The 10307-nt window shown below is 35.0% G+C and overlaps 1 protein-coding gene across 1 annotated transcript in view; it reads left to right on the forward strand.

Moving 5' to 3' along the window:
• Positions 1 to 227: 227 nt before the first annotated feature.
• The window catches only part of LOC108742246, a gene marked incomplete at its 3' end in the record, with an annotated part of 147996 nt that continues 137916 nt past the window's right edge, over positions 228 to 10307 (forward strand). The window contains exon 1 of the mRNA XM_018477380.1: positions 228 to 538. The remainder of the gene's footprint in view (positions 539 to 10307) is intronic.

The raw sequence follows: 10307 nt of genomic DNA on the forward strand, positions 1-10307 counted from the left end.
GTTATATATATATATATATACTACAGATATAATATAACGAACTACATATATTTATTTGACATCTGCTGCTTGCGCTATTCACTATTAGATGGCACATTGTTTCGGCTAAATACCAACAGAGTGCGCAACATACCATACGATCTTGCATGGTTGTTTTCCACATAAACGTTTTAATTTTCCGCCTTTCTTATAAGAACAACGGTATAGACGCGGTCGACTTTCGCAGATGAGACGGTGAGTGTTCGGAAATACGTGACGGGTATGAATTTATTTGTTTCGATGGACTATGAATGTTAAACTAATGTATGTATAAAAGCCAAAGTGGCCCGGCGCTGTAAGAAGAAAATTATTTTTAGAACGTGCATATATACACTGGGAACATTATGTGTTCGGTTCGTAATGACTGTTTTCGTGTAAATCGTGATTGTTTGGTTAAAATATGTCGTGTACGTGAATTGTACATTTATTCGGTTTGTGTGAAATGAATTTATTTGGAAGTTCAAGAGTTTTCCATAGAGTTTTCGAGAAAAAAGAACAGGTAATGGAGGAGTTGTTAAAAGGTTTGATTTTAACTACTTTTTTAATTAGGTAACGCGACTTAAGCTTTAAGAAGAAATTAATGAAATAGTAAAGTTGTTGATTTGAAACTTATTGGTACCTTCATTCTCCTACAAATCAAAGAAATACTATATTTAATGAAAATATTATGAAACTGTGGTATTTCCAGCTGTACCGGAAGTGCGCCATTATAACGTTATTTCGAATGAAGTTTTAAACATGTATACCATTTTTAATGTTAAAAAAAACTTTTAGGAGATTGATGTGTCCTTTAGTCTAATATTATCAAGTTATATTCTATTAAAGGTGTGAGTAGTCAGTAACAAGAAGTATATAGATATTATCCGAATAAACAAAAAAATTACAACTTCAAACTTATCTTGGATGAAAGTAAAAGCCCCGAGGGTCTTGATACCGAGAACTTTATGAAAAGATCAAAATAATACCTACTTGTTCGACTCCGCTAATGGAAACAGCAAAATTTTTCTATAGTAATTTATATCCACTCTATAGAATCGAGTTTTTGGGAAGTTAGCGGTTTGGTTTTAAAGTCCGATTAGACAGCGAATTTTGAAAACTTAATGATTTTAAAATTTCTTGTAATTTGGTTCCAAAAACTATAACTACGACTTCTTAATTTTCTTGCATTAGCACGTACTACAAATAATCTTTGAATGATTGATAACTACCCTAGACAAAAATTTTCAGTCTTTCTCTCCAGTCTCTCAGAGTCCTTCAGCGTCTCTGAGAGCGTTTCTCACAGTCTTTCACAGTCTCTGAGTTATTGCCTAGGTGTTTTTATGGATCTCTCACGGTCTCTGTATGAGAGACTCGAATGATAAAATTGTTAATTCAGAGATTCGAGTCTCTCACAGAGAGACTGAATGAATAAAACTGAAAAATTGAGAGACTCGAGTCTCTCGTAGAAAGACTGGAATCTCTGAAACATGTGAAACTTTGAAAATTTTAAATGGCTATCAAGACACTACTTATTGAGAGATTCGAGTCTCTCGTTCAGAGATTGGAGTCTCTCGTTCAGAGATTGGAGTCTCTCGCCCAGAGACTGGAGTCTCTCGTCCAGAGACTGGATACGAAATGAGAATCTTTTTATGAGCGACTCGAGTCTCCCCTTCTGAGGCGCTAAACAGTTTTTTTGACAGTCTCTCTCAACGACACCAGAGAGACTCGATGAGACACGCTTTCAGAGACTGAGAATCTGAACATTTTTATCTCGGGTAGGCAAACTAAATCAAATACGTATTATTTTTAATGCACTTTAATGATTTTCTATACATTACAATTGATGCATGTTTAAATTTTCCGTCTTATCAAAAGCAAACATTTTCAAGTCAGCAAAGAAACGAGTACGTAAACGACTCTTTTTATCGAAGTTTACTGCACATTAAATTAAAATTAAACTATGAAGCAAATTATAAATAGTTTTCTGTTTTATGTTCGCCATGTACACTAAAAACGTTATCCATATCCTCTATTTATTTTGTAAAATATTGCTATAGAAGTAAATTGCAGTTAGCATATTGCATGCCATAAAAATAATCGTTGTTAGGTCTTCCATGGTTTCGTGAAACGTACAATGCGTTATTGTCAGTGACTGTTTTCGAACTGGGAGATAAAAACTATCGTAAAAGTTTTTGCAGATCTGATAAAAGTTTAACCGAATGGTGGAACTGAACCCCAAATGTTTCCAATATAATTTCCGACCTACTTCTTTCAGATTCTAAAATAAGCTGCTGCAAATTCCTAATATCATAGATCTGCTATTTAACTTTACTGTTATTGGCAAAGATAGTTTTGAAAGAAATTTTTAATTAGTAATAAACAATATGATGTTTAAGAATTCCTGTTTAATTTTACATACTTAGCTTTCCCATTATCTACAAAAAAGTTTACAATATCCTGTAAAGTTAGCACACTCGTAACTCGAAATCGAGAAATTAGTGATTTTGTAATTAAAATTTTAGTGCTCCATTCTCTCCCAAATAGAATTTATAAGGGGCATGCCCTATCTAGTGTGCGGGCCTCATGTGGCTAATGCCGATATAGGAATTTCCATGTAGATTCCTTACGAAAAAAGTGGTGATACTAAAATGAGGATTGCCTTATGGGGTGTTCATATGGGTATTGAGGGGCAAACCTAACACATTTATAAATTTACAATTAAATCTACCTTATGAAAGGTATTAGAAAGAATAGGAGAATAGAGGACTCTATGTATGTCAATAAGAAGTAGGCGAGATAGGTTAGTAGGACACCTTCTGGTCTAGTCAGAGGCATATTAGAAGCAGAAATGGAAGTTAGCAGGGGTAGAGGTAGACCCAGATTAGATTACTGTTCGCAAATAGTTAAGGATATGGAAATGCGAAGATTAAGCTCAGAATAGGAAAGAGTGAAGGTGCGTGTCCAACCAGTCTTAGGACTGACGAGCTTATGATGATGGTAGGGGTTCGATGAGGAAAATCCGTTTGAAAATACGCTCAGAAAATGAAAAAAATTATAAAAAATGGTAACAATCCCTTTATCTTATATCGTCATTTCGATGAAATCCTTAACATTTACAACGAACCAACAAGTGTACTTCCTGATATTGTTATTATAAGATAAGATATACAAACTGAAACCAGACGCATCAAGTCGAACAACAGTAAAACGATTGCAATTTAAAGTATTTTTGACTACAAAAAAGCCCAATAGCACAATCTTACTTTTACAAATAAGTGAAATGTGTATATCTTCCTCCAAATGGAGATATAAATTGTATTAAAATTTGTGGAAAACTACTACGAAAAAAAAATCCCTTTATACGTATCCATGCGATGCTAAGTATTTAGAAATAATAGGTATGTGTTATACCGTTGCTAGATATGCAAAAGTGAGCAGTTTCTCATTGGTAAGATATATTTGTCGTTCAATTTTGTATTTTTTTCATTAATAATAAACTTCATTTTCCCAAAAATTTTTAATGGGGTAGCAATAATTTTTCCCCGCGGGGTCCACCTGCGGCATTCCTGAGGATGCGCAAATACTGCGTTATATGCCCTTTTCTTGTCCTAGGGGGCAACATCATGGGGCCTACAAGGGGTAGGTAGTGGGCTACCCTTACCTGCACCTCCTCAAAAATCTACTCAGGTCACATGCACCTAGATAAGGGTTAGTTGTGAGCGAACGCCGAGGTATCACACAAACTGTAGGGAGAGGTTAAAGTAACTTCACAAAATATTAGATGCAGGCTTCCATGTAAGCAACAGTTCTTCGAGAAGCACTTAAAAAGTACTAAATTATGGCTTACTTACTTATAGAAGTAAAATAGTTTATTAAGGGGTCTTTGAGTGGGTGTGTTACATTGGAGTTGCCCCAGAACAACTCTAATTTTCATAAGTATAAGGGAAATGAAACACTAAAACCTAAACTGTAACACTAAATGGTTAGTATGCATTTTGTGATGTGGATGTGCTAACTTAACAAACATTAATGGGGTACGCGAATTAGCTCATATGACAATACATACGTGCTTATATACAGGCAAACTACATAATTATAATGCATCTTTTTCTTTTAATTCCGCCTTTTCATTAAAGGTTGGTAACCACATATCTAAACGCGTTTTTGTCTTTTGCCGCATGAAACAAGCTGAGATTCCCTTATGTTTCTGAGCCAGGATTTTTTTTTCTTCCTGCTGTTACTTTTCTTCCCCTCTATTCTACCCTGCATTGTAGCAGTAAGTATTTGCCGTTATATAAAATGTGTCCCATGTAAGACATCTTTCTTATCTTAATAATTGTTATCGGTTTTCTTTTGCGTCAGTGGTGATTCTATTCATCCAGGATATCTTTAGGATACGTCTATACAGCCTCATCCCAAATGACTCCACAAACCTTAGTCTGATGTGGAGGTTTGGATTTCTGTTTGAAAATATTGTAAAGTACCTGACAAATGCCTTTCGAGCCACTTCTATTCTGATATTGACTTCTTCGTCGTCTGAATTCACTTGATCATTTACGACTGCACTGAGATATTTCTATTTTGCAACCCTTTTTGTTTGTTTTCCACCCAGTGTGAGAAGAGGGTTAATGTTTGAATTTTTACATGTACCTATGAATTTGTTTTTTTTTTCAGTATTAATAGTGAGTCCTAATTCTTCACACCTTGAGAGACAACTCTGTGAACTGGGCTCTCGGCCATTATGGTAGTGTCATAAACGAATCAGAGGTTGCTGATTAAGCATGCTATACTTCGTTTACTTTCGTAGCGATGTGACCTTCAGTTTCTTCGGCGCAAAGTAGAAAAGAACTGCAGTAGGCCAGAAAAGGAAGGAGACAACTCTCGGGCAAACTCTTAACCGGTGAGCAGCGTATAATCCGTACAGTACTGCACGCAAAAATTGACCATTTTATCCACTACAATTGCATTGCTCAAATGTGCTGTGATTCGTACCATTTACTACTGAAAATATCAACGAGATGTTTTTTATATTTGAAGACATATTAAAGACTTTAACGCTTGTTTTCGACTAGCACTACTGTTCGTGATGGAACAAAACTTTTGGCAGGTACTGTATGAAAAAGTATGTTTAATGAACAAGAGTCGAGAGTATAATGAGCTTTTTTCTCTCTATCTACGATTTTGCCAGCACGCATCTAAGACATTGGAAGGGGAACATCGCTAGAGAAAGTAAATGAAGTATAACTTTAAATTTATATTTGGCATATATTTCTCTTAGTCTACTTAGAAGGAATTATTGAGATTCATCCCACAAAGGCATGAAAATGGAAAGTAGAAAATTGTAGAGAAGTTTCGAAATAGTTGACGTAAGAGTAGGGTTGCCAATTATCGAAAGGGAGATTTTAAAATAATTGAGTAGGGGGGAGGAGTTGAAAGAAAATTTCAATTATTTATTAGTTTTTTTAATTTATATTTACCTACTTTGGTTTCGAGCAGCATATAATAATGGACGGTTTTTTACCACAAAATCATAAACGTTTTACATGAAAAATCGAAGTTTGTTAGTATTTGTAACTCTGCTTTTACTAAAGAAATATTCATTNTATAAATTAAACATCGAATATGTTCCGCCTTAATGATGGCAATGGACTTGTGCATCAGGTAGCTACAAACAAGTAGTCCAGTGTGATTAGCAAGATTTGATTCTAATAATTACAATTCAACTCCTTTAATTATGCGCATTTCTTTGCCTTTAGCTCGTACAACGCCCAGCCACCTTTATTAAGTCAAACCATAGTATTGAACTGCTTAGATACATTTATATGTATAAATGTAGAAATTAGTATAATTGCTTGTAATTTCAGTTAGATTCCTGACCGTTCCTATTAATTTATGTAATTCTGTCCAGGGTGGCGGTCAATTAATTACACGACTATATGTTTTTTGTGACGTTTCGGTTTACTTAATCATCTTCAGACTTTTGGAGTGTTACTGCTTGTATTTTTTGTACACAGATATTAACTTATTTTTAAACTTTCTATCATGTTGAACAACTGCATACTTGAGTATGATGGTTATCCGAAAATCCGAATGTATGAAGAAAAGCGGGTTTTGTGTATATGTAGTACATAATGTTATGTTACAACAAATATATATCAACGAAACCTCGGAGATTTTAAAATTTAGTGGAGGGGGGGAGTTGAAAGAAAATTTCAATCATTTATTAGTTTTTTAATTTATATTTACTTTGGTTTCGAGCAGCATATAATAATGGACGGTTTTCTACCACAAAATAATACACGTTTCACAGGAAAAAGATAGAGTAGGTGTCGATAGAAAATTTCAATTATTTATTAATCTTTAAATTTATATTTACTTTGCTTTCGAGCAGCATCTAATATTTGACGGTTTTTTACCACAAAATTATAAAAGTGTTTACATGAAAAATCGAAATTTGTTAGTATTTGTAACTCTGCTTTTACTAAAGAAATATTCATTCTGTTTCTTTCCTTGCTCCGTACTTGTTCCATCATCAGGCCCGCGGCATTGCGGACAAGTAGCGACGGATGCATATAATTTTCGAAAAACCAGAGAAATTATTGCACCCCGGGAGGTTAACCATTACTACCGCAGTCTCCCGGGTAATCCGGAAGGATTGGGAACCCTACATAAAAGACATAACAATCTGCAGGTTTTTAATATACAAAAATTTACTGGCCTTCCGTCTTCTTATTTTCGGACTGAACTGAATTAATCGACCGATTTTGAATTTATTTTCACTCGAAGGGAGTTTTGAGCAAAACCTTCCGGTTCTGGCAGCTTTTCTGGGTTCGTAAAGTCCAAAATAATCAAAGAAAAGAGTTATCGAAAAAACAATAGTAATGTGGGTGTATTTAAGGAATAAATTCATCTTTTCTTTAAAGAAAGATTGTAATTCCTCTAAAAGATACTGTAATTTAATTTGTTTGCGTTTATAAATTTTGTAAAGCGTCAAGGATTGCGAGAATAATCATTGTATAGTAGGTACGTATTCTGGTGAGCACTTGAAACTGAAATTTGCTCGCTTTTCTTTCTTTTAAAACGTATCGTAACACAATGCCGCTACTGTTGTGTATAGCATTATCAGTATACATAATATACGAATATATATATAAGTGAGTATATATCTTCTGTACGAGTTATGCTAGCGAATTTTCCTGCTTTTGTGCCTTCTTCTTTGACGCTGACGTATTTAAATGATTCTCTCCGCACTGGCTGTAAAAGGCATGGTAATAAACGAGTTTAGGTTGCTGGATTTATTATTTTTCTTAAGAGTCGGGGACTTATACATTCGATGTAGAACAAAACAACGCGAAAAGTAAATGATCTCACCCGAACTTGAAGCTTACTGTTGTAAGAATGAAAACTATTCGATCAATATTATATGGGGTGACCTTTAGTCAGTTTCAAACAAAAAGAAGAAGGGATGGTGGCTCATTAGATTTTTTTGGACAATTGATGAAATGAATCCAAAATTGAGTACCTATATGGGTTTCCATCGAATTAAATTATACAGGGTGAATCACTAAGGCAAAATCGACCTTTAATATAGTATTTCTTCACATGCTTGCCTGTTTCGTTAGTTTTTGACTTAGGGTTGTGTGGGGGAATCATAACTACAGTCTTTAAATTCCCAAAAATGTAAAATTCGCTGATTAAATTAGCTGAATTATCAAGTAAGTCATTATTGTATAATTAAGCTAATTTGGGCTCTACACAAATTAAACTTTTTTCGCTCAAGCTCACACCCGTTCAACAATGCGTTCAAGTGAACACGATTCCAGTTTTAGAGCGCCTTGAGAGGTACACAGTCTGTACCTTATGTTATTTCTTTTATATTAATAAAGTGAAGAGCCTTTGAGTCCCCTATTGTAAACTACCTTTATTGAAATAAAATACTGGGCCACCAGGGATTTTGTTATGGAGAATTTAAAAATTGTTGAAACCGTTTCTCCGAGGTTACTGTGTATCATAGCCAGCTTAACCAAAGTATGAAGATGACACGACTGACATAGCCTGTAAATATGTACTGTTATTTTTTTTTACATTAATGTAGAGACGTTTGTCGCCCATATAATTTTGCCGCCCTGCGCTCCAGTTTTTTTTCATACTATTTTTTATCATCACAAGGTTGTCAGTCCTAAGACTGGTTGGACATTCACCACCACTGTTTCCAATCCTGAGCTATGAAATTTTGGATTTTCCTCAAAACTAGAACATCCCACATCCTGAACTATTTGTGAACATTAATCTAATACATCCCACATCCCGAACTATTTCTGAACATTAATCTAATCGAGGTTTACCTAGCCTAAGAAGGTGTCCTACTAATCTATAACACCTGTCTCTTATTGACTTCCATAGCACTCTCTGTTCTACTCTTTCTAATACTTCCTCATTTATAACTTTCTCTATTCACGGTATCCTTATCATTCGCCTGTAACACCACATTTCGAACGCTTCTTATCTTTTCTTTTCCGCCGCACCTGTGCAGAACGGGACTCCAAACATAAACCTTTAACAATCTTCTTCAATTTCTAAATTAACCGTTTGTGAACATATAAGTGACTTATTTTGGCTATAGGCGACTCGACCCTACGCAATCCTCTGTTTTATATTTCTGCTACTCCTCCAATTGTGACATCTGACCTCCTAGATACCGAAAATTAGCAATTTCTTTTCACTTTTTCCCTACTTTATCTTTCCTTGCATACCAGTATTTTTACTTTATTTTCATCTATTTTTATAGAATATTGTCTGTCAATATCGCTTCCATTTTATTTAAAACTCCTGTAAATCTAAGCATAATGATATTTTGCCCCTGTATATCCATCCCTAAATTTGCCCTATCTTTAATCATGTTTATCGCACCTTAGATATATAAAAGTAGTTAAAAATTAAAAGGAATAATCAACCCTAATTACCACAAATAATTTTATTTGAGCGGACTCAGTCTCGCGTTGATAATGCCCACGTATGAAATGGGCGAAACACGTGTCCGCTCAAATAAAATTATTTGTGGTAATTAGGGGTAAGTATTCCTTTTAATGTTCAATTAATATTTACCACAGTCTCCTCTTTCTACTTTTTATATAAAAGTAGTGATGACATTGTGCATCCTTTTCTGACTCCCGTCTGATACACTATCTCTATTGAAGGAAAATGCTCGACCCCTAGGATTTTGTTATAGCCGATTTATAGAGTACGTAATGTTCTTTTAAACAGGTTTTGCAGGTCACTGTGTATCCTAACCGATGCAATATGGAATAAATTAAAGAATATTTCTCCTTTCTTTTCAGTTTTGATTTTCTTAATATTTTGTAGATGCAATATATCTGTTTTAAATGTCATAAAGGCACACTTGTCCGTAAAATTTATACAAATCGATTTATGACCGTGTTTTTCGTGATTTCATAACAGTATGCGGTGGTGATGTTGCGGGGCTTTGCATTAGATAAATGCGAATAGAATAATGCAATATATCATCTATTGTATGTCGTCTTGAGCGACACGTGGGGATATTCTGCCGCATAGAAATTTAATATCCACTAGACCAAGACGTCTGATTTATCATAATACGTCCCCGAACGCGCGCCGCATGTCCGCCCGACTTCTCCGAAAAATATGGTTAAAGATGATGCCGGCAAGTAGATTAAAAGTTTTGCCACCCCACAGGAAACCCCGGAGAATCCCGCAGCCCTCGGTTACCCATTCCAGCAGAGAAGCTCGAAACTTTCTCTCCTCCTAAAAGATTCATATAATATCGGAGAGCCGATAACTGAAATAAGTTAATTTATCCGGAAAAGCATTTAGCCTTTTCAAAAGAAGAAATATGAGTTACTCGATTTAGATCAGTTCGTTCTTTGTGGACAAACTGCAGCTTAAGGAGGAATTTAGCGGTCGTAGACGGTAGTCGGGGAAAACTTCTTGAATACTTCCAATATCTCGGCTCAATAATTCACACAAATAGGATATTCGGATACATAAGCCCACTTTCCAAACCTGGATATTCGGACAATGATCGTTTTTCATGTACAAAGCCTTAGGGCGAATGAAAAAAATCGGTTGTCTGTAAAGCCGGTTTACTGACGATAGTTGAACGTGACAACGTCATAAGAAAATACTGATGGAATGGTTTCATTTTTCAAAAGAAAATTTTAATTTTATTTGTTTGATAGATATTTTGTATGGATATAGAGAAGGAGGTAAATGGAAATGTATTATTGTATAGCAGCTGTCCACGCGGACGC

This window comes from Agrilus planipennis, unplaced genomic scaffold (assembly GCF_000699045.2).
Source record: "Agrilus planipennis isolate EAB-ADULT unplaced genomic scaffold, Apla_2.0 scaffold121, whole genome shotgun sequence".
Classification (NCBI taxonomy): domain Eukaryota; kingdom Metazoa; phylum Arthropoda; class Insecta; order Coleoptera; family Buprestidae; genus Agrilus; species Agrilus planipennis.